The sequence below is a fragment of the Lacerta agilis genome, chromosome 5 (assembly GCF_009819535.1).
Source record: "Lacerta agilis isolate rLacAgi1 chromosome 5, rLacAgi1.pri, whole genome shotgun sequence".
In the NCBI taxonomy this organism is placed as follows: Eukaryota; Metazoa; Chordata; class Lepidosauria; order Squamata; family Lacertidae; genus Lacerta; species Lacerta agilis.
The window spans coordinates 83,045,528-83,071,065 of record NC_046316.1 but is presented as its reverse complement, the minus strand read 5'-3'; the positions used below and the strand labels follow the sequence as shown (position 1 = coordinate 83,071,065).

The 25,538-nt window shown below is 44.4% G+C and overlaps 1 protein-coding gene across 6 annotated transcripts in view; it reads right to left on the bottom strand.

The window, feature by feature from the left end:
• NLGN1 (neuroligin 1) overlaps positions 1-25,538 on the bottom strand; it is a 609,345-nt gene that overhangs the window by 289,923 nt on the left and 293,884 nt on the right. The gene's annotated exons all lie outside the window — the stretch shown is intronic.

The window sequence follows — 25,538 nt, the reverse complement described above, 5'->3', positions numbered from 1 at the left end:
TTGGTTTCGATGTAGGAGATATCTGATTATAATTTTTAAAAACAAAACAAAACAGGCCTTTACAGTGAGTTCCCTTCGAAAGAAATATTATGTGAAATGCAAATTGTTTTCCATAATTCCAGCCATGGTGGCTAATACATTCCAAGGATAATCGTGTCCTAGATTTTGTTTAGTACATCCATTAATTTGTAATTTAATTACAACCTTGGATAGAAGAATGTTTTCAAACCTTTCTATACCTGCTGACATATTTGTTTAAAAATAACGAGGTTTCAAAATGGGATCAAAACCCGGAAACTGGAAGAGTTCCTTCCGCAGAGGTGATTACAGCCTCAGCAGGTCATGGTATTATCATACAATCGATTCGTAAGAATAAAGGAATTAAGACTTAGTATTATTCCATGCTCAGGACAGCAATACTATTAACAAGTGTTAGGAGATTAATCTTACTTTGCAAAGGGGGGGAAATGGCTACCCTTCTCCTCAAGCACACAGCATAAAGTAAAATGCTCCAGAAGGAAAGTCAAAGGCCATCAGAGAACACCATTTCCATATGCCATGTATTTTCACACTTTGAAGCACAAAACAAAAGCAGCTGAAACTCAGAGTATTTCTTTTTTTTTCCCTCCTCAAACAAGCACAGCTCCATGACATTCTGTAATCTGCATGCAAAACACACAGAGAGACACACACACCCTCCCCCCTGCTGAAGTCAGTACAACTGCGAAACTTTTAAGTTAAAAAAGGCAGCCAAGCACACAGTTGAAAAGGAAAGAGGGGGGGAATCTCATGCATAAAATAACAGTAGAAGGAAACAAGAGAGGAGATGAAAGGTTCATGTTGGTACCTAGAGCATGGGTAGGCAAGAGGCATGCATCGTCTCACAGAAAAGTTGAAACATTTGTATTTTAAAAGCTCTGCTTCTTTCGACTTTTTTTCTCGCTCTCTTCCGAGTGACTGCATGCTAGTACATCAACCCGAAATCTGCACTGTGGAAAAGGACGCTACCTTTGCATCTAGCAAGTTATATGGAAATTGGACGGCTGAGTTGACGGTCTCTGTGAGAAATATAACCAACCCATGAGTGAGCATGAGATTTTCTACTTATAAATAAGAGCAAAACAACCTTCTTGTACAATGGGAGGAAAAACACCTACAAGGTGCTGGAAGACTCAAACCATGTATCTCACTCTATGCACATCTACCATATCTTGTCAAAAGCAACTCTCTGGTGCTCTCAGCGCTACCTGTTGAGATGGGCAGAAGGTGGTATTGCAGGTACAGAAAACCGATAGGGTTCTTACGAAGGTGCCATCTTTGTCCTGAAAAATTCAGCTAAACTTCTTCTTCTTCTTCTTTACAAAAATAAAAGCTGCTATGAACATACATATCTGCCTTAGACTGAGCCATACCCTTGTTGGTTTAGCACACTGTGGTCTACTATGGATGGTGGAAGTTCTCTGCAGTCTCAGGCAGGGATCATTCCTAGCACCCGAGAGACTGAACCAAGGTCTGAACCTTGAACGTCCTGCATGCAAAAATGACATAGTCAATTTACCGCACACACACCCAAATGCATCTGAGCTCAAGCGGTGTTAGAAGCCGAGATATGAAAACTAGGAGTTAAATGGCACCTTAAACCTGGGTGATGGGCGCAACAACGGAATGTCTAGGCACACTTTTTTATAAGAATACAAAGCTGAAAATGAATGAACTGCAGCTAAAACATTATGTTCATTTTTCACCTGGTCTAGTCCTTCCCCTGCCCACCCCCCTAATATTCTTAAGAGGGTCTCTTCTCCAGTCTTCAAGAGAGTAGCTGGAAGCGGGGAGGCAGAAAAAGGCCCTCCTTTCCTTTCACTCTGCAGTTTCAGTCTGAAATCTTAGGCGCAGCACCGCGCCCAGAGCTCAGAAACTGTTCACGCTAATGAAATTCCCTGTCGCAAAATGCGCCTAGAACAATGGGGGTTTCGAACACTGCAAGTGGTTCACACACAAAAAAGTCTGAATAGCACAAAATAAAGCTGTGTCATGCAGGGCATCAGTCTTGAGAGCCAACCAAGACAGCATAGCCATTGCCTCCTCGTTCTCTTGCTGCTGCTCCTTTATGGGTTGGCTGTACTTGGACTTGCCATTTCAAGAACTCACTTTGTGCCCCTCTGCTCTGTCACTGACATGACCCTCCTCTAAAAACACACACAGATCCCACTCCCTGACCCTGCAAACCAAATTTTTCTCCAAACCATTTTTTAAAAGTGATCTTTTAGGATGTCACGTAATCGATTTTGCACATTACCAGTTATATCATGAACCTGAGAAAGTGGGTTAATTCATACGCAAAACAAAGACTTTTCAGCCTCCACAACCCTGATTCAGAGGAGATTTCTCTTCTTCTTAATCAAGTGACTCTGCCAGGTCCAACCTCCCACCAGGACAAGCTGATGATTCTCATTAGTGCTAATGGGAAAATGGACCCACATGGCAGTTTGGGGGAGAAACGAGCATTTTGCATCTCATCAAGGCGCTATTGCAGAAACAAGAGAACCACTGTACATGAGTGGGGAATTCCTAATGAACTCTGAACTCATTTAATTTCAGTGTGCTGCTTGGTCTACCATTACTAAAAACATAACTCATCCCTTTTAATCTAGGTTTAAAGCCACCAGTGTTTAAAAAAAGGAGGACGCGCCACATTTTAACCTTTCAGTTTTTGATGGTGGCGCCTGCAGGGAACATATTTAAAAATGCCTAATCACATGGGCAAGACATCTCTGTAGCCATATGGGTGGATTTTAATTATTTTGGAGCACACAATTATTTTTCCGTTTAATGATGCAGCAAAGTAGACATTTGTATTCTTTTAAAAGGAATGAAAATCTTGTCCAAAAGCTGTGCACGGTCAGACAGAAAGAAGTTAAATTGCACCGAGCCTTATCTATCAGCTGCTTTGCAAACAGAATAACCTAGCAGGCACTGTTTTTAATCAGCGCTTCTCCCTTACGTTCATGACTATCCATTCCCATACCTCATATAAAAATGAAATTAATATTTACAACAAAACTGCCATAGCCTTTAAATTTAACTAACTCCAACAGGAAAGATAAGCATTCGGAAAGTTTTTTGGTGTCTAGGTTTTGGAAGCAAAGATGTCATTGGAATTTACTCAGAAAGCAATGGCCAAATGAACTGAACAAGCTTACTTAGGAGTAAGCCTGCAATCCTGTGCATGCTTGCTTAGCCTGCAGTCCCAGGTATGCTCACCTGAGAGTCAGCCATACAGAGCTTTCTCTATCCTTAACAAGCCTTTGTTATTAATCATGTTAACCCTTTGTTGTTGTTCAGTCGTTCAGTCGTGTCCGACTCTTCGTGACGCCATGGACCAGAGCAAACCAGGCACACCTGTCTTTCACTGCCTCCCGCAGTTTGGTCAAACTCATGTTGGTTAACCCTGTTGTTGTTCAGTTGTTCAGTCATGTCCGACTCTTTGTGACCCCATGGACCAGAGCACGCCAGGCACGCCTATCTTTCACTGCCTCCCGCAGTTTGGCCAAACTCCAGCTCTCACTTCCATACATTATTCCTGGGAAAACCCTACTTTTCCTCAAAAGATCATAGGGCAATGCATATGCGCTAAACCAGATGAGGGTAGCCAATGGGTCTCAAAAACTGGGTGAGTTAGGAACTTCCCCTTCATGTGAAGACAGGCTATGGTGGATTGAGCAGACGAGACCAATAATGGGTCCAATGGTCAAGAGGTTTCTGTGCATGCTGTAGATGGAAGTGAGAGGCAGATGAGGCTCATCAAATTGGGAAGGTAGCCCATCTAGGAAAGGAAAACTCTTAGCCTAAATCTCTGCTGCCTTGTGAAACATCTTCAGGAGAAGAAAAAGCTAAGGAGTAAACCCTACACAAATCTGGAGTGGAGTCCCAAAGACGGTTGGTGCCAAACGTATTGCTCTGATTTTTATTCTTGTTTTGGATCCCATCAGTGAGTCCAAGAAGGAGATCTTGTCATCTGGGCAGCCCAGGACCTCCACACACACTGCCCAGGCTTGCACCCTGAGGAGGTCACTGTGGTGCTGCTAACACAGAGGTTTGACTTCACCCCAGAAACACACTCCATTGTCTCTCGAGACAGATGGATGCAAGCAAGGAGAATGTATATGAAGCTATCCCATTTTATCCAAACGACAACTTACGTTAGGCTCTAGAACTGTGGCTCTTGCACTAGTGGATGGGTGACTTTTAATGTTGCACAGCAGAGGAATACAGCTAAATTTATGCTAGCAGAAACACGTTCTACAACAGGTTGCATAATTTAATATGCAGCAAAGTTAACATCAGCCTGTTTACAGTATGTAACAATGATCCACTGATGCAAAACATTTCACCAGTGGAACCACAGATGATGATGATGATGATGATGATGATAAATTTTTATTTATACCCCGCCCTTTCCAGCCAAAAACTGGGCTCAGGGCGGCTAACACTAATTAAAATCACAGCAAAACCATAAAAACAATCAATTTAAAATACAAATTAAAATCCAAAATTCAAAATTAAAACTGCAGTCTCATTTTCAAATAGCCCACCAATAAAAGAATGAAGCATAACTATCAAATAGAAACCAACCAAAGGCCAGGTGGAACAGCTCCGTCTTGCAGGCCCTGCGGAAAGATGCCAAATCCCGCAGGGCCCTGGTCTCTTGTGATAGGCTGTTCCACCAAGTCGGTGCCAATACTAAGAAAGCCCTGGCCCTGACGATGACGATGAAGAAGATAGCAATGATAAATGTTACATTGCACTCATGAGAATAGACTGTTTGGGTGAGAGAGAAAAAGAGAAAATCAGCAATGCCCTCAGATCTGATAAGGTAATCTCAAGAGAAGGCTACTAAACACTTCCTGGATGGCAGTGAAAAACCTCATGTGCCTGTATTGAGGACAACAATGCCAAAACAATAAAAATAAGAAGGGTGAGTTTTAGGACTGAGCTGTGACATTTCTAACTATATGCAGGTGGGAACTCCACAGCATTTTGCTCTCCTGAGTTACCCCCTTTCCTTCTCACCTGCAGGAGCAATCCAACCCATAATCAGAGTTAATTAAGCTAATTGCTGCTGTGACAGTATTATTTCACTATGCTTCGCCCCACCTCAAACATCCTTTGTTCTTCTCCTCCCCCTCCCCCTGCATCAATAGCCAGCAGAAGAATGAACTATAAAGAACCAAGTTGTGTTCCCACCTCTCTTCCCCTTCAACCCTATATTAGATGCAACATTGTCTTACATTGAATGTAACTAAGAGACTCTATGATTTAAAGAGAGACATTGCACGTTCTTTTGTAATTCAAGAAAATCTTTAATAAAAAAATATTGAGAGAGAGAGAGCGCAAAGGAGGATTAAGGAAATATGATGAGGCACGGGAGAAACTTTATACGCTGCAGGAAGCGACAAGTGAACATTAATGTCATTTTGAACTTTTGCTCTAACTCAGGGAGGGAATTTGCACACTTTCCCTGGGATGAAATGCACAAGCAGCAGTTTCTGCATCTCGCCATGAAGGAGATGAGCAACTGCTCCTTCCACATGTTATGCAAACGGTGGTGAAACGGACATGCAAACCATCTTGCACATTTGCTTCAAGACACTTCTTGCAAAATGTGAGCGAGCACATGAAGCTGCCTGCTTCCGATCAGATCAGACCATTGGTCTATTTAGCTCAGAATTTGACAGGCAGGAGCTCTTCTGGGATCAAGGCAGGAGTCTTTCCGAGCCCTTTCTGAAGATACAAGGCACAAAACCTGGGACCCCTTTGCATGGAATACACATGCTCCTACCAAATCAATCCTTGGTTGAGACAGCTAGGTGACAACTGCTCCCATCACCTCCAACCCTGCTCTCCTGTCTTTGCGATCAAGACAAATTCAGGTTTTCCCATCTCTGTACATTTCCCTATCCCTTCATCTCTGTGCCAGATAACATTACACACATTGAACTGCTGTCTGCCGTGCATCTGTTAAAAATGCAGGAGTTCTGCTGGGGGAAAGCAAAGCTGCACAGAACAGTGTGGCACATGGGGTAGGAAACCTGATTTTACACCCTCATATGGTGGGGTGGGATCAATCATGCAGCAGAAATTACTTGGGGCCCACTGCTGCCCCAGCCCATTCACAGAGCAGTGAAGCTGTGTTTGGGGGTTTGTTTGTTGTGTTTTGTTTTGCTTGCAGCAAGGAGAAAGCAGGTAAGGAGGGGGCAGATGCCTTGACACAGCCCTGTCTCTTGAAGAGGGCAAAGGGTCAGTCTGCACTGTCCTGCGTTTCAGGTGTGATTATTTCTCAGGTCATCACCACGGTTGCGTTCATCATGCACTGCTTTCCCACAACTGTGCTTTGAATATATCCAAGAGAAGGCCTTGGAACCTTGGTGTGAAACTTATCTCTCCCTTCTGAATGCCATTATACTGGATGCAACCGACAGTGGCTGCAGACAGTGTGGCGTTGCTCACCTGGCTTGTTCAGGTTGCTATGGGTTACCAAGAAAGGGAGGGGAAAGGCAGCAGGGAGCCTATTAGGACCACAACAAGCAAGGAGGGGAGTTTTTAACTATGGTATCCTTGATCCTATAGAATCATTGAATTGTAGAGTTGGAAGGGACCCTCGGGATCATCTAGTCCAACCCCCTGAAATGCAGGAATATGCAGCTGTCCCTTACGAGGATCGAACCTGCAACCTTGGCATTATCAGCACCATGCTCTAACCAATTGAGCTATCCAAGCTTGAAGACCCGCCTGCTTTAACTGTTTTAATTGCTGGTTGTGCTGTTTTACTGGGCTTGGTTTACTGCACAATCTAATTTGTGAGATTTTATGTTAACGTTTTGATGGAATTCGGGTGTTTGTGTGTGTTTACTTATACGTTGTTGTGGTTTGGAAAAGGGTTTTATACATGCAAACTGCTTAGGAGATACTTTGGCAATTAAGCTATTTGTTTCTCTGTGTGTGCTCCTGGAGAAAGAGGGCAAATGGGTGATTGGGCTAGCTGAGATCATCTATGTGACTCACGCAGGAGGCATTGCTTGGATTCTCAGTTGGCCTAGTTTAACACCACTAGTTTTGCCATGTAGCTCAGTGTGCATAGTGCCACAGTTGCATCCAGTACTTGATTCCTGATTAGCTGGGATCACTTTGGAAAGGAGAAGGATGCCATAACCCAATCTTTCACAAAGTTGTGCCCTCCAAATGTTTTGGACAACTCTCATCAGCCCCAGCCACAGGGCACCAGGTTGGGGAATGCTGCTTTAACTACACACCCCAAAATGGTGCTAAAGCAGCAGCAGCAGACAAAGGGAAGAATTACACCCAACAGGGTTTTCGTTGGGTGGTGAGGAAACGAACATTAGATACTTGTCATTAAAATCCTCAGCCTTCACACAAGATAGGGTGGTTTTGTTTATGATGGGGTGAGTTGGTTCAAAAGTGTAATAGGTGAACATTTGGCACAGGTCTACTGCAAGATTTCCTGGTGAGCGGAAGACTCTATCATGGTGTCTTTTGAATTGTTCTAGGAGGGGATCCTGTGATTTTTGGAAGCTTATCAAGTGTTGCTTGTTGAGATCAAAACAAAATAAAAAAATCCTTCCAGTAGCAGCTTAGAGACCAACTAAGTTTGTTCTTGGTATGAGCTTTCATGTGCACGCACACCTTTTCAGATACACTGAAACAGAAGTCACCAGACCCTTATATATAGTGAGAGAGTTGGGAGGGGTATTACTCAGAAGAGTGGTGGGAATGGGTGATTGGCTGATAGGTGTGGAAGACCTGACAGGTGTTGAGATCAGTAATTGTGAACAAGCATGCCCAATAAACATCTTGCCTGCCAACATTGGTCTTCCCCTGTAATGCACAATCGCAGAGTAACACTGAATGTGAGATCTCATAAGCCTCACAGTCCTTTACAAAGCTTAGCAGACCTATGACAGCCAGGTAGATGTGAAAATCATTCTTTGATGCTAGCAGCTTTGGGGACTACTGTTCTATCCAGTTGGCTCATTCACAAAACGCTGGGCAGAACAGCTTCAGCAGAAATACAAAAGCAGCATGGTTAAAAGACTTGAAGAGTCCAGATATATGTGAGAACAGACATTTGCTTTCTGAGATGCCTTCAACACTATTGCAACATGTATTTTGAAGGCTGTTTGGCTACCAGATGATGCTGTGTGTCTGACATCTATTTGGCTACCTGAAGCTTTTATGATGAGCAGAGCTTTTCCGGGGGGGGGGGGAGTGAAGGCAGCACACTCTCCTGCAAACCCGGCAGCAAAGCATGGAAGTGAGACATGATGTCATGTTATCTACACAGCTGGCTTCCCAATTACCACCCTAAATTCAAAGGTCCTGTAGATTTCCCCAGCTGAAAATTTTGTATCCTGCATTTACTATCAAATGCTTGAAGTCACAGTCAGATTTTGCTTGAACAAAATCGTTCCACTCCACAGCCTGTCACATTGAGAGGCATGTGTGTCCTCAAGACTTGATTACCTTTACACACTGTGTGTGGGGCTGCCCTTGTATCTGGTCCAGAAGCTTCAAATAGCACAGAATGCAGTGGACAGACTGATCAGATGAACAGGCTACTGGCATCGTGCTGCCCTTCTGCTGAGTTGAGCTGCAGTGGTTGCCGATTTGCTGTTGGGCCAGGTTCAAGGTACAAAGCCCTAAACATATATGGGGTAAGGTGATCTTAAAGGTAAACTGCACCCAGGTTGTTAAGGGCTTTACATACCAATAGTAACACATTGAACTTGGCCCAACAGCCAAATGACAGCTGGTGCAGATGAGCACAGGTGTTCTTTGCTAACAACGTCTCAATCCTGTCAGCAATCGTGCTGCAGCACTCTGCACTAACCGCAGCAACCCGATCAAGTGCAAGGGAAGCCCCACACAGAGTGCATTGCAGTAATCTGGTCTTGAAGTAACCAATGCATTAACTACTGTGGCTAAGTTTTCCCGATCCACGAATGGCCGTAGCTGGCAAACTAGTCACAGTTGGTAAAAGCCACTTCTAGCCATACAGGTGTCAGGGACTGTGCTGAGGAGGGCTGCACTGAGGAGGAATGGTGGGAGCCTCCCCCAGCTCCGGATCAGGATCCTGAATCTTCCCAGGAACAGGAGGACAGTATAGATTTGGAACAGTGGTTAGCAGAGGGACATAGTTCAGAAGACAGAAGCTGGGAAGTACTGGATGGGGAACAGCTAGGAAGAGACGTACTGGGAGAGAGAGAGAGAGAGAGAGAGAGAGAGAGAGAGAGAGAGAGAGAGAGAGAGAGAGAAAGTTAACAGACTCACTTTCTCTGGAAAGTGTTCACTGGCTCAGCCCAAGGTCAAGAAGAGCAGATAAGGTGGCAGCAAAGAAAGCACAGCAGTTACAAGATCAGGTTACAAGCCAGAGGAAGTGGATGGAACCCTTAATTGGGAGCACCTTAATTCCTAGGAAATGGATTCTTTGTTCTCTGTCTGTGATCATTAAAGTTTCTAACTGGTAAGAAGTCTCCTTTCTCTTTGTTCTGCTTATCTACTGCTGAAGGGGGGAGGAAGCCAATTTCCTGAAGCCTGACGACAGGCTACCTGAGCCTGCAGTGACATGGCTAGATCCAAAAGCACCAGCAAACTGTGAACCTGGTCCTTCAGGGAGAATGGAACCCTCTCTGGGATGGGCAATTGACCAATTCCTCAGACACGGGAGCTACTCACCCACAGTGCCTGTGTCTTGCCAGGATTCAAGTTCAGCTTGTTTTCTCCTCATCCGTCTCACCATTACATCCAACCTCTGTGCTTATTACCCATCTGCCCCTGCCTCATATTTCAAGATCTAAATAAGGTCTGGTAACCCTTGGACAGTGTTCTTGAAGCGACTAGCATGAGTTTGGCCAAACTGCAAGAGGCAGTGAAAGATAGGCGTGCCTGGCGTGCTCTGGTCCATGGGGTCACGAAGAGTCGGACACGACTGAACAACAACAAACCCTAAAGAGGAATTGCCTACTACCATGGAGAGGAGGTATATAATACTGGCACTATCATTGCTTGCTTGCTTGCTGCCGTTGTTGAAGTGCCATCTGTGGTGATTGCTGCTTGTTGGACTACCGGTGAGGTTCACTACAGTCTTTGAGCAAAGTGCAGCTTGGTGTCAGAGATGCTGATTCAACATCTGAACAACTCCATCTGTCTAGAAGCACCCTTACAAAAGATTTTTTCCCCCAATTTGAACTTCCCCCTGCACCTCGGCTGCCTGGAGACATCTGTTTTAGCAGAGAGCAGCCAATATAATTACACTCTGTTTACACTGTATTCAAAAGGTAATGCATTAAGTACAAGGCTGTAAGGCAGTTTTCTGTAAATACATCACTCTTAGATAACGGTATTAAACACAAACACAGAGGGGGTGGGGAAACCTTGAGAGCTACTGTAATTATGTTGGGATTATTTTTATTATATTTTATAGTGTGGTGTTGTAACATGGGCATAGCTGTCAACCTTTCCTTTTTTTTGCACGAAATTCCCTTATTATAGCATTGGGAAACAGCAGGGAGGGTTGACAGCTATGAACATCGGGAAAATTAAAGGTAAAGGTAAAGGGACCCCTGACCGTTAGGTCCAGTCATGTCCAACTCTGGGGTTGCAGTGCTCATCTCGCGTTACTGGCCGAGGGAGCTGGCGTACAGCTTCCGAGTCATAAGCTGCTTCTGGTGAACCAGAGCAGCGCACGGAAACGCCGTTTACCTTCCTGCAAGAGTGGTAACTATTTATCTACTTGCACTTTGATGTGCTTTCGAACTGCTAGGTGGGCAGGAGCTGGGACCGAGCAACGGGAGCTCACCCCATCGCGGGGATTCGAACTGCCGACCTTCTGATCAGCAAGCCCTAGGCTCTGTGGTTTAACTTGATCCCAAACTGAATTTCTTTCAACCCTAGACCTGGGAAGTGGGACGGGGGCAGGGATTGAAACCATTTCATCTGCTGCATGAAAGCATCATCTAAAAGAAGTGTTTCTCTAAAATAAAAATAAAATCTGTTTATCGGAACTTCCGAGGTCAGTGAAGGATAAAAGGCAGCAGACTGTTGAAAGAACCGTACCATAATGGATCTTTTCCCACGCAGACATACACACCCTCTCTATATTGTTTCATATTATCATGTTTTGTGTTATTTATATTATGACTTTGTGTTGTGAACCACCCTGAGGTCTACAAGTACATGGAGGTATACAAATTTAAGAAAGAATAAATAAATAAATATCATAGAACTGCAATGCAGGAATCTCAACCAAAGCATCAATGGCAGGTGGTCATCCAACCTCTGCTTAAAATCACTCCATGAAGGATGGTCCACCATCTCTCATGACAGTCTGTTCCACTGTCAAACAGCTCTTACAGTCAGAAAGTTATTCCTGGTGTTTAGTTGTAATCTCTTTTCTTTAACCAGACCTTGGGGTGGTTAGCATCCTAAATACGCTTTGTTGGTTCAGGTGTTTGTTCTTCTTTTTATTACATATTGTGTGTACTTTTATGTTGTTAACTGCCCCGGGATCTGCAGATGAACAGTGGTAAACAAATTTAATATAGTAGTAGTAGTAGTAATTTGAAGATAGCCATCATAGCTCCATGATACTCAAGTTCCTTCTATAATAGGAAACTATCAAATGTTTTCAGGCAGGAAGGAAGGTGAATGGGAAAGAGCATGCTTATTTCATCTAACTGTTCAAAGATCACTAATGCACATCCAGGTGCTGCAATTTTATTATTTCATGAATACTAAAGCACCAGAATTCCCCCCACCAACACACACCCCACGTTTGAATATTTCGATTTAACCTCTGTCGGCTTTCCCTTTTCTCTTTCATGCCAACTTGACACAGGGCAAGCTTCCTTACGCCCCACCCTGCTATCTGCTGAAGGAAATGCTTAAGAAGCCCAACGTGATATACATATAATGACTGGGAGGTATACTCAAATGTGAGGGTGGGTGGATCTTTACATAATTTACTTGCACAAATGGTGTGGGGGGACGGACCTCTGCCTAATGTTCTAGGGAGCTGCTGCCAGCCACAGTTGACCAAGGGCCATCAACGAGACATCCCCATGTTCCAATGTGCCCACTGGTACATCTTATGGTACCTGGAAAGGTAAATATCCTCTCAAAATAGCCCAGTGTGTGAGAGATGATTTGCTCCTCCTGCTCAGTTTCCTCTTCATTATCTGAGGCACTCCTGTGTTGAATGTGCCCCCTTAAACATACCCACATTTCACTGAGACCCACCTTCACTTCCGTTCTTAACAAAGGAGAGGTACTAATAGCTTGTCTGCTCTTTTAGATATGGCAGCCATTTTTAGCTGTGCCACATCCCCATGGCTGCCATTTTGTGTTATGCCATACCCCCCCCCCCGGCTCGATAGCAGCCATTTTGTGAACCGGACCAATTTGCCTGACTAATGGTATACGGCATGTTCCTATGAATGCACTGCCTGGAAAGCATGGCCTTGGAACCTCCAGTGGAAGAAATAAAATTTCAACTTTTCCACTGGAGCAGTGTTTTAACAATGGCTCTTCTGCAATTACGAAAGGCCCACACTCCCTACTGCTCCAGACCAGCAAGGCTTTCATTTGATTAAAGCCGCATTAACTTCTCTATGTATGAGTTAGCCATATGATCTGCTGATGTGTCCCTTTAATAAAGAAAATTATATTAACACACCATGAGGTATAAGAATTGCTTTATGTAATAGCTGCAGACATAAAAGCATTAAGCACATCATTAATAACCATCTGCCTTGGAAAAACAGTGCCATGGGTAACATTGGGATCTCTTCTGTTTAGTACATAACCAAATCAACACTTTTTTTTCCTGAAGAAGGCTTGTATTTAAAAAGATTATCCCTCGAGGGCTTTATATGGGGATATAAAAGATGCCCAAGGGCTTCTATAAGCTTTTACTCAGAATCTTTATATACTTTGGGGGAGGCTGTAAGAACCTCAGAAGTATGTAAGGGCTGAGACTCGTACTATCCAGGAAGTGATTGCAGAGGTGGACCTACATTTTTGGAGCCCTGAAGGTTGAACTGTCACGGGGCCCCCTTGGCAACCAGCAACAAGGTCTGGGAAACCACGGCTACCTTCTTCTATGGGGTTGTTCCATGACAGATCACCACACTTTTATAACATCTGTGCTACTGACTCTCAGACTTTGGGATGGTTGGAATATATACAACAACAAAATAATCAAATGGAGTCATGCAATTCAGATTGGGTCTACTAGATCCATTTTTTAAAAAAGCAATGTGGACAAAAGTTGCTTTTGGGGCCCCTTCGGAATTAGGGTTCTGAAGCTTAAGCTTCATTAGTTTCATGATAGATCTGCACCTGGGTGATTGTGCTGCCAGATGCCAGAAATGAAGCTACTTCTCTTGCCAGAGTTTTCTGCCCCAAGCTCAGGCAACATTCCTATGGAAAGAGGCAATCAAAGTTCAAGGGCACATTCCAGCCAGGCAAAAACACTCATGGTGGGAATGAAACAGTGAGGAGTGTGGTCTGAGGAGAAATCAAAGGACCAGTCTGAGAGGCCTAGAGGGCTGCACTCAACCCCAGGACTGAGGTTCTCCATTCCTAAAGATTATGAGTTTGGATGTGCTTCATTCACCAATGTAAGGCAATTTTTGGTGACAAGTTCTTTGATCATTTAGGAGAAAGCATGAAGCAAAAACCCATTTAATTGTTTGTTGATATGTATATCCCACTTCCTTCCCCAAAAGGAAATCCATGGCAGCATGGCAGTTGTGACTTGTGCTTCTAAAAATTAATAGAAATCCAGGAACATAAACTCAACAGACCACCTGCTGGCTTCCAAAGGTGCTGCGAAAGGTCTTTTATCACAGAGTTAAGGGGAAAGTAGTGATGCTTTTGAATTATGGTGGTGGAGAGTCCCATGGACTGCAAGAAGTTCAAACCTATTCATTCTTAAGGACAGATCCTGAAGCTGAGGCTCCAATACTTTGGCCACCTCATGAGAAGAGAAGACTCCCTGGAAAAGACCTTGATGCTGGGAAAGATGGAGGGCACAAGGAGAAGGGGACGACAGATGATGAGATGGTTGGACAGTGTTCTTGAAGCTACTAACATGAGTTTGACCAAACTGCGGGAGGCAGTGGAAGACAGGAGTGCCTGGCGTGCTCTGGTCCATGGGGTCACGAAGAGTCGGACACGACTAAACGACTAAACAACAACAAGTGATGGGGCTGGGGAGGCCTCCCTAGGGAGAACATTTCACATGGCCCAAACCATGGCCCAAACCACTGCTTTTCTTTATACTGTTACCCACCCAGGGAACATCAAAGCACACAGAGCAGGGCTTCTGATGCTGCTCTGGGATATACAGATTTACATATGAGATAGTCAGTCATCAAGGTATCCTAGCCCCATCTCATTAAAGGCAAGTACCATCACAAATAAGCAGTATCTAAGTGGTTTCAAAGAGAGGAATCCACTCCAGGTTTGTCCTACCCCATTCAAAATCCCCTTCTTCTAAACATGACAATTTTTGATGTGGCAAAGAATAGACAAAACCATGCTTTCTATCTTATATGAAAATGGGGAGAATTGCTACTCTCACCTCCAATGACCAAATTATACACCTCTTTGCTGTTTAATTATACCTATTTTTCCAGGCATGCTGGTTTCGGGGCCATGCTCTTGAGACCTTAAGTATGCCTTCTTCTGCCAAGAACCACCATAGATTATTTTAAGCTGTTTCTTGGAAAGTGTGTCTGTAGTTTTGACTCTATGTGGATTTGAAAGAATTATTAAAGGCCATCAGCTGGTCTAGCTTTTACACTTTATTTATTGGAGACTCTCTAATGCTCTCCATCTTGTTGTGCTTCATCTGAGACAGAAGAAAGAGCGTACCTGATTTATACTTTGATGTTCCAGAGTGAACAAAACCAAGCAAACTAAAATGAATGCACAGCAAGCACTGTTTTAAGAAACGCTTGCAAATTTATGGTGATGTCTAGGAGAATGTTCAGTTTAATTTAGATAAAACATTTTAAATCTGTGCTACGGGCCGTAGGCTGCCGGGCCTTCCTTCTTGCCCTTGTTTATTCTCTCTCTTTCTCAGCATCATTTACAAGAAATCCTATGAATAAAAAATCTATGGGTCCACAGTTTTCAAATAAATACATATTGGGAGGTGTGGGATGAACAGGATAACCAAGTACTGTCAAGTGCCCATTAAACACCCTGGATCAGGCATTCAGAGCTATCATAGCTACCTTTACCTCTTTCTGCTGAAACATTAGTCTTGGAAGCTGGTACATATCATGTATATAGATAAGGGTGGAGGGGAAGAAATTTCAGTATGCATTTAAAGCTGAATCTATCAGATTCACACTTTCCTAAACAATATGTGAAATGAAACACATATTACTTAAAACTTCACACACATTATATGATGCAGCTCTCCAGCCAAGGAACATGTACAAAAGCACACCTAAGAGCGCATAGTGTGCATAAAATAAACACATTTGGTAAAAATAGCAAACAAAAATGCATTATATTAGGGTAAATTGCTTGCATAAAAAAGGTGTGCATTAGTCCAATGCATTAAAAATGTGTTTATTGGGGAAAATTCACACTAAAATGCTGATTAATTTTCATGAGGATTCCTTTTTTTTTCTTAAATGCAAATTGATGAAAAATGTGGAGAACTGAAGACTGGTAAAAATGAGAAAGTGAGAGAATGGAAATGACAGATTCTTCCACCCTCTATAAATAGGCCTGTACCTCTGACTCCAGATAATGCTTAATGCTACTGATGAAGTAGACTGTAGTCCATAAAAGCTTAAGCCACGATCAGTGCATTAGTCTTTAAGGTGCCACAAGACCCTTTTGTTGCTTTTGCACATCTCAGCGGCTCGAGATAACGAAGAAGTCAAGGGCTGCTTCCCTGCCAGCAGGCTTTTCTGGCACTTGATCGAAAGCTCCAGCGCCACTCACTCACCACAAGGAGAAGCCAATTGTTCGGTGCAATGCAAAACACATATAGAACGTTACTTCCCATGCCATATGTCATCTCCCTTTCACACTGCCAGTTTGCCAGACGACAGCGAGAAAGAGGGGGAAAGAAAGCCCAACGGAACTCTAAGTGAATACATATCAGCACAGCAAAAATATCCTAAACTGCATTTCTTGGTTTCTTTATATCTGCATCAGTAGAGCAAGGGAAGAGAAAAGCTGTAGAAAAACCGGCAAGCTGGGTGCTTCCAGCCATGGCATTTACTCTTGCTCAGGCATGGTTTCTTCGCTCGCTTTTTTACAAGATGCAGTCAGTCAATCACCGTTTTGCTGTTCCCCACCATGTTCCTGATGCTATGGCTGTTTCCATTTGCACTGTCTCTTCCTCTAAAGCAGGGGTGCAGAGCCTTTTTCAGTCGGAGGAGATAGTGGCATGGGGAAGGGCTCAGGGCTCAGTGGTAGAGGGGTCATGGCACAGTGGTTTCATAGAATCAAGGAATTGTAGAGTTGGAAGGAAGAAGAAGAAGAAGAAGAAGAGTTTGGACTTGATATCCCGCCTTTCACATCCCCTTAAGGAGTCTCAAAGCGGCTAACAATCTCCTTGCCCTTCCCCCCCCCCCAACAAACACTCTGTGAGGTGAGTGAGGCTGAGAGACATCAGAGAAGTGTGACTAGCCCAAAGTTACCCAGCAGCTGCATGTGGAGGAGCGGGGAATCAAACCCAGTTCACCAGATTATGAGTCCACTGCTCTTAACCACTACACCACACTGGGACCATAAGAGTCACCTAGTCCAATCCCCTGCCATGCAGGAATCTTTTGCCCAGTGTGGGGCTTGAACCCACGACCTTGAAATCAAGAGGCTCATGCTATACGGACTGAGCTATCCCAGCAGGATCCCCATTGCCTTCTGGGCATTCTTGCAAGGGATAGCAGGGCTAGAGGTAAATGTGGGCAGAGCAAGCAATGATTTTTTTTTACCTTTGGCCACCTGGCTAGTTTCTCCACACAGCCCTCTCTGTCCTCTATCCAAACAAAGGATAGGCATGATCAGACTCCCGCCGGGCAAATACTCTCTAGTGGGATTGAAACAGGGCCAGCGAGGGGTGTGATCTAGGAAGAGGGGAGAGCTATGGCCTGGGGACAGACCCAGGGGCCAGGCAGAGAGTCATTTTGGGGCCTGAGGTTCCTAGCATCTGGTCTAATGTTTCAATGAGAGTTTGTCTGCCAGAGGTGCAGAGGGAACATCAGAAGTTGTGCTATATTAGTCGGATCGCTGAGCCATTTCGTGGAGAAGAGGTAATGGGGGAGAACCAGCGAGAATAACGAGGGGAAGGAATTTCATGCTGCGCTAGGAGATGGAGCAAATCCTTGGCTGGCAACAAGAATGCTGCGTGCAGCGATCTGGGAGATTTCCCCCCCCCCACTTCTCCTTTCCTGTTCTGTTCTTGGGGTGCTAGGGCAGAATTGTAATAATGAAAATAACTCAGGGAGGCTTTTCGCCGCTGTTCAAACCCTGGCATTTCCCCTCACCCTTTGCAAGTGTGGATGAGCACTACAGATTTTAATGGGGAAAACAGTGCTCTGCATGGTGCCATGTTTAGCAACTCAAATCCGTTTCCCAGTTTATAGCGGGACATGAGCATCTCAGCAGTGTTGGAAGGGCATAGCGTAGGAACAGCCTGTGACTTTATCCTGATGATACTGGAATAAGTTTGTGCATTCACCGTGATCACTGAAATTTATAGGTTGCAACATTTGGGGGGGGGCTTTTTAGATTGAAGCGGGGAGGCAAGTAAGGGGTGGTGGAGGTGGATATTATGCATGATGCGGGAAAGGGGGATAGAGATAGGTTATGCTCCGCCTTGCATAGTACGAAAATCCAGGGGCATCCAGTGTAGCTGAATGAAGCTGGAGTTGCAAGATTCAGGACAGACCAAAGGAAATACTTCTGCTCGTCCCACAACTTTCCCCCGGGAAAGCCTGCTGTTTACTGCTGAATTGGAACAAACATCTCCCCCCCCCCCCCGGTAGATTGACATTTGTTCAGATTCAGCAGTAAACAATGGGCTTTTCCAGGGAAAATGGCGGGACACATGAAAAAATATTATTATTATTATTATTATTATTATTATTATTATTATTATTATTATTATTATTATTACGGCACTTCACAACTTAAAAATACATGATAAAAGCACAAAATACACAACAACAACAACAACAACAACAACAACAACAACAACCCCAATAAACCCCATTCCTCAGACCCAGATCTGCCCCCAAAATCTGCCCCCAACCTGGACGACTTTAAAGGAGGACCAGTCAAATTCATGGAGGATAATGCCTCCTAGCAATGCTGGCTATGTTCTACCTACAATCAGGGGTGTAGGAAGGGGGAGCGGTGGAGGCGGACCACCCCAGGCGCCCTCACTTAGGGGGGTGACATTTGGCGTACTGCTCGCCCGCAACTCCCAAGCCTTCCCCTGAGCCATTGGGGAAAGGGGGGAGCTGCGTCGCTTTGCCGGCAGCCTTCCCCCTTTGTTTTGGCAGCTTGGGGGAGGCTTGGGTGTCACGGGCGGGCGGCACACCGAATATCCGCCATGGGTGGCTTGCTCTGCCCCCGGCTGCAGGGCATGCACACCGCTCTGGGCACCCGAGCGGCTTTCCTGCGTCTGGGAGGGCACCCTCTGTGCCACGCCCCCCTCAGGAGTGCTCCACACCCCGCTCTGGAGCGCACCCACCCTGGGAAGCGCAGGCATATGCTCCTCCGCTGCCTACAATGTCAGAGATGGCATTCCTCTGAATTACATTTCCTGTGAATCACAAGCAGGCACCATTTGGGCGTCCTAAAGTCCTGCTTGTGGGCTTCCCACAACCATTAAGTTGGCCACCAGGAGAGCAGGATGTTGGACTAAATGGTCCTTTGGTCTGATCCAACAGATCTCTTCTTATGGTCTTATGGCTTAATTCCAACTAAATTAGCAGGACTGATTTCCCAGAGGGAAGTATATGCAAAATATATGTGCCAGGAACAAGCTTTTGGGAATCAAGAATGCACTCCTTATGCACTCCTACTATGGAGGGGGGACGCAGGTGGTGCTGTGGTCTAAACTACTGAGCCTAGGGCTTGCCGATCGGAAGGTTGGTGGTTCGAATCCCCATGACAGGGTGAGCTCCCATTGTTTGGTCCCAGCTCCTGCTCACCTAGAAAGCACATCAAAGTGCAAGTAGATAAATAGGTACCGCTCCGGCGGGAAGGTAAACGGCATTTCCGTGCACTGCTCTGGTTAGCCAGAAGTGGCTTAGTCATGCTGGCCACATGACCCGGAAGCTGTCTGTGGACAAACGCCAGCTCCCTTGGCCTGAAAGTGAGATGAGCGCGCAACCCCAGAGTCGTCTGCGAATGGACCTAATGGTCAGGGGTGCCTTTACCTTTACCTTTACTCCTACTATGAAGCATATATTGCAGGTAATCTATTCCAGGGTTCAGTTGCTGGAATGCTCAGCTTGGTTACAAGGGTCTCAGGCAGCAAGATGGGGGGAAGAAAGGTTTTCTTAAGGCTGCCTTAAGATCTTAGAGAGCTGCTGCAAGTCTTAATATGTAGTACTAGCCCAGATGCCAAGGACTGTGCTGCATGGCTTGCAAAATTTGCACCCCAAAGTGCTAATTTAAAAATGAATGTTAATTTCCCATGAGAGAAAATTGTGTACTTCACAGCCTCCAGCTTCCTGCAAAACACACATTTCCCAGGATTGATGGAGAAAATAAATACTGTTTTCATGATGAATCATGTTCAATGCCTGTCAGTAAAGCTATTTTGAAGTTCACTTCCCCCCTCCAAACCCTGTCTTGCCAGCCACATTTCCAGAAGATGATAAGGTGTATAGCTCAGGAAACATCTGCGTGTATCGAGGATCTGGATTTTGAACTCAGATTTTAGAATAGATAAAAGAAATTTTAAAAATGTAAGATGTCTGGAAAAACCGACTGGGGCCTGTCAGATTCAACGCCATCCTGTTCAAAAGGAGGCCTTAAATCCTGCGGAAAACTACAAAGGAATGTCTCATGCCAGGTGTGAATAACCTTTGGCCCTCCAGATGTTGAATGGCAAAAGCCATCAGCAAGTCTGACCAGGGATGATGAGAGTGGCTGTTCAGCAGCATCTGGAGGGTCAAAGGTTCCCCACCCCCAGGGGTGAACCTACCTGCCCCAGCACCCAGAGTGGCACGGGGCGGGGCTAGCCGCCCACCGCCCACGCAGCAAGCATGGGGGGCTCCGCTTGCCGCCTGCATGGCGAGCTTCCTTAGCCACCTGCCACCCGCACGGCGAGTGCTGGGAGGGGTGCCGCTAGCCACCCATGGCAGCATCGTCCCTAGAGGCCCACTGCCCGCACAGTGAGCATTGGGGGGGGGTGGCACAACAATGTCACCTGCCCACACGGCTGACACCCAGTGCGCACCGCACCCACCTTCCCCTGCCAGTGCCCACCCCTGCCTTACACCTAGTTAAACCATTTGCCTATCTTGCCCACTAAGATGGTAAGGACAGCCTGATGAGTCAGACCAAATATCTATCAAATCTCACATCCACACAGTAGCCAACCAGATGCCATAGCCCAGCAGCAGAGCTCATGTTGGGTCTGCAGAATTTTCCAGACACTGGAGATCCTCATACACTGGAGAGTCAGAGCTGGTTGGAATCTAGACTAGATGTTTGGAATCTAGACTAGATGGATAAACAGTTTGCCCAGGGAGAGGGAGACTGGGAAGGATGGCGACGTTAATCCTCGCCCCCCAGGCTACCTGTGCATGTGCAATTAATGTGCCTGAGGCAATGTTCACATTAGCAGCTTGAAATGCAGCGAGGTCATTTTCCCTCTTTGCATTTCAAGTTACATTCTTACATTGTTATACAGAGCAGAGAGCCATTGACGATGTCTTCACCCAGTGACCGTTCCCTCATTTGTTTCCCCGTACCACATTCCAATTCGCTGCAGCTGTCATCTCCCCAAGTGCTGTCATCCGAACATGCTCCCATTTTCAAATCGGATTTGAGGTGGTCTGAGGGAAAGCACATCAAACAGGAATATTGCTCAAGAAGCTACAGCATACTTATGGATTGTGGGTAAGGTAAAGGTACCCCTGACCATTAGGTCCAGTCGCGGACGACTCTGGGGTTGTGCACTCATCTCGCTCTATAGGCCAAGGGAGCCGGCGTACAGCTTCCGGGTCATGTGGCCAGCATGACTAAGCTGCTTCTGGCAAAACCAGAGCAGTGCACAGAAACGCCGTTTACCTTCCCACCGTAGTGGTACCTATTTATCTACTTGCACTTTGACGTGCTTTCAAACTGCTAGGTGGGCAGGAGCTGGGACTGAACAACGGGAGCTCACCCCATCGCGGGGATTCGAACCGCCGACCTTCTGATCAGCAAGCCCTAGGCTCTGTGGTTTAACCCACAGCGCCACCTGCGTCCCATTTGGGAGGACTGTAGCTCAATGATAAACCATCTCTGCATGCAGAAGGTCCCAGGTGCAATCTTTGGCGTCTCCTGATAGTGTGGGAGATAATTATGCCTGAAACTCTGGGGAGACGCTGCCAGTCAGTGCAGACAGCATTGAGCTAGATGGAGCAACAGCGTGACTCAGTAGAATGCAGCTTCCCATGTACCTATCCACGTTTTAATGCTAGGTAATTTAAAACAAGGTGAGAGAATAAAGCAAACCAGAGTTTGGTATGGAAGCAAGCTCACCTATTCAGAGGCGTGTTTCTCAAGCAAAAGTCTGAACGATGATCACATGATCCCAGTTGATAGCTAACTTGATCTAGTCAAATGAAATATCATTAGGGGGCTAATAGTGTCAGAGAACAGCAAAGGAAAGGAGCTGGGGAGTGTAATTAAAGACTCTTCTCGATTCATAGAAAAGCATTATAGAGAACGTGTCAATGTGAAGTTCCAACAACTGAATTCTATTTTCATGTCATGCCCATTTAGCTGAAAGGCACCCCACTGCTCGCTAGCTAATACATCTTGAAGCCTGCACTCCTGCACAAAAATAAAAGGCGGGGATGACAAAGAGTTGTGTAATCTCAGAAATATCAAAGTCAAAATACCCTGGCCTAACACCAGATCACACCAAGTCAGTACAGTTTTATAATATGCCACATTATGCGACCTTGTTTGAGGATTTCATTAATCTGGAGTACAAAGCAGAGCTAAATGTCAACCCCAAAGCCCAGAGAACTGTAATTGAGAAGGCGAGGGGAACTTCAGATCAGAGCAGCTCTGCCATTTTTGCCTAAATGATCAAAACAAGTAGAAATAAATAAGTGGGGGGAAAGCAGATTTGCAAACTAAGTTTACCAACCCAACTTCTGATGTATTCTCTGTTGTGCTCAGGTTCCCAAGGGCATATGGTTGGCCACTGGATTACATGAGCCTTTGGCCTGATCCAGGAGGGCTGTTCTTATGCTCTTATGGCTGTTTAGCCATTCTAATTGTAAAGCATCATAAAATACTATGAACCAAATAGGGGGGGAGGATTGTTGCAGTCATGGCTAGAACCCTGGCTTCTTCCATTTTACTTCATTCCATTCCCCATCCACCCCACCCCCAGTTTTCTGTTTCCCTCAGATGTCAGTCAGCACCCCATGGCCATGGAGCATGTTTCATCATCACCAGGAAGTTGTTTTTGAAGGGCGTTCCCCACTGAGGCTTTTGTCCCATAAATATTTTTGTAGCTTCTGCAAATCTCATAATGTCCTGGCACTTCCCCCTTGTGCATCAGTGGTGCCATTTTGGGTTACCCGTAGATCAGCACTTGGAGAACTGCCATCGTTATAGGATTGCTGAGCCCAGGTGCTGTTTTACTGAAATGTGTCCTGCTCCATCAAAGAACTGCTGGGTGCAAAAGCAGGTCTCTGCATGGAGAGCCAGTGCAGATGCAAATCTCAATGTGGAATCGCATCTGTAGCTGGATTCTGATGCTCACCAGGGCCCTACAAAACTAGCTGACTGTGTCTTTTGAAGCAGCTGCCTCCATACTGAGTGACACTTCCCATCACATGCAACTACTTGCAGCAACTTTAAATGGACAGAAACCATGGGATCTAAGAGATAATTCTAATGCACGGGTGTGGCACCTCAGGCCTGAGGGCCACATGCCTCTCTGTCTGGCCCGGCTACAGTTCAGGTCATGCCTCTTATTGGCCCAGCTTCACATGCTCCTTTGTTTGTTTGCATTGCATTGCATTGCACTGCTGGGAAGGGTCCTTGAACTCTGACCATACTTTTTTTTTTTTTTTTAATAAGATTTTATTATTTTTCCATGAAACAAACAAAACAACATTAAGCCTACATATATAAACACCATAAAAAACATAATAAACAAACAATAACCAAAAAAATACAATAAAACCATATAACAAGACAAACTTATACAAACCTTACTAAATCCTTATCTCTGTTTCTAAACTTGTTTTAACTTCTTAGGGGGACTTCCCCTGGTCCCTCCTCTGTCTTCAAAAACCTATATACTTTTAAGGTAGCTTCATTTCTTTTATCGTTAACTTAAACTCAACATTCTAATATTTCTTAAAACTATCTAGACAAAATATTCCTTAACTTATATTCTACATTTTATCAACTTCTTATACAAATAGATCTATCCAATCAAATATTGTCTTCTTTGACATTTATAACTCTATTTAGACTTCAAAAGCCGATTCTTTTATGTATTTCTGCACAAACATTCAGACATTCATTTTAACATGATTAACTAAATAGTCTTTAAATTTCTTCCAATCTTGTGACACCTTCTCCTCCCTCTGGTCTCGGACTCTGGCGGTAAGGTCTGCAAGCTCCATGTACTCCATCAATTTCATCTGCCATTCTTCAATAGTCGGTATCTCTTCGCCCTTCCAAGTTCTTGCCAATAGAATTCTAGCAGCTGTTGTGGCATACATAAAAAATACTCTGTCCTGACTGGGTATCTCCTCATTGGTCATGCTCAAGAGAAAAGCCTCTGGTTTCTTACAAAAGGTAATTTTCATTACCTTCTTAAGCTCATTATAAATCTTATCCCAGAAGGCCTTTACCCCTGAACACGACCACCACATATGATAAAAAGTACCTTTTAACGATTTACATTTCCAACACACATCCGACATTTTAGAATTCATTCTAGCTAGCTTAACTGGTGTCAGATACCATCTATATATCATTTTCATTACATTTTCTCTTAAACTATTACAGGCTGTGAAATTAATATCTTTCCTCCACAATCTCTCCCAGTCATCCATCATAATATTATGACCAACATCTTTTGCCCAATCTATCATTGTTGATTTAACCAACTCATCTTTAGTATGCCACTCTAGCAACAAATTGTACATCTTGGAAAGGTTTTTTGAGTTCGATTCAATCAGTTCTGTTTCCAGTTTTGATTTTTCCACCTGAAAACCAACTTTTTTATCTAGTTTAAAAGTCTCGTGTATTTGATGATATTGCAACCAGTCAGGGACTTGACTTTTGACTTGATCATAGCTTTTCAGCTTAAATGAGTCCCCTTCTTGTTGCAATATATCCATATATCTCAACCATCTAGCAGACATATTTGGTCTCTTGTAGGCCTTAGCCTCCACTGGCGATATCCATCTAGGTGTCTTCCTCTCCAATAAGTCTTTATACCTTATCCAAACCTGATACAGAGATTTCCTGATTATATGACTCTTAAAAGTTCTGTGAATTTTAACTTTGTCATACCAAAGGTATGCATGCCAACCAAACATATTATCATGTCCCTCCAAGTCCAACACATCTACATTCTCTAATTTAAACCAGTCTTTTAGCCAGCAAAAGGCAGCTGCTTCAAAATAAAGTTTTAAATCCGGCAGGGCAAAACCACCTCTCTCTTTGGAGTCTGTTAACACCTTAAACTTGATTCTCGGCTTTTTGCCCTGCCATATAAACTTCGATAAATCCCTTTGCCAAATCTTAAAGCAGTCCATCTTATCCAGAATTGGTATGGCTTGGAATAAAAACAGCATCCTTGGTAGGACATTCATTTTAATGGCAGCTATTCTTCCCATTAACGACAGTTTCAATCTTGTCCATATCTCCAAGTCTTTTTTTATCTCTATCCACAGTTTTTCATAATTGTCTTTGTACAGGTTCACATTTTTTGCTGTGAGATTGATACCTAGATATTTTACCGATTTAACAAAAGTGAGGCCAGTGCCCTCCTGTATTCTTTGTGTCTGTTCTGCACTCATATTTTTACTTAAAACTTTGGTTTTCTGTTTGTTTAATTTGAAGCCAGCTACACGTCCAAATTGTTCAATTAATTCTAAGGCTTTGGGGACACTGCTTTCTGGTTCTTGTAGGGATAACATCAGGTCATCTGCAAAGGCGCGTAATTTGTATTCCTTCTCTCCCACTCTAATTCCTTTTACGTGTTTCTCTTTTCGTAGCATATT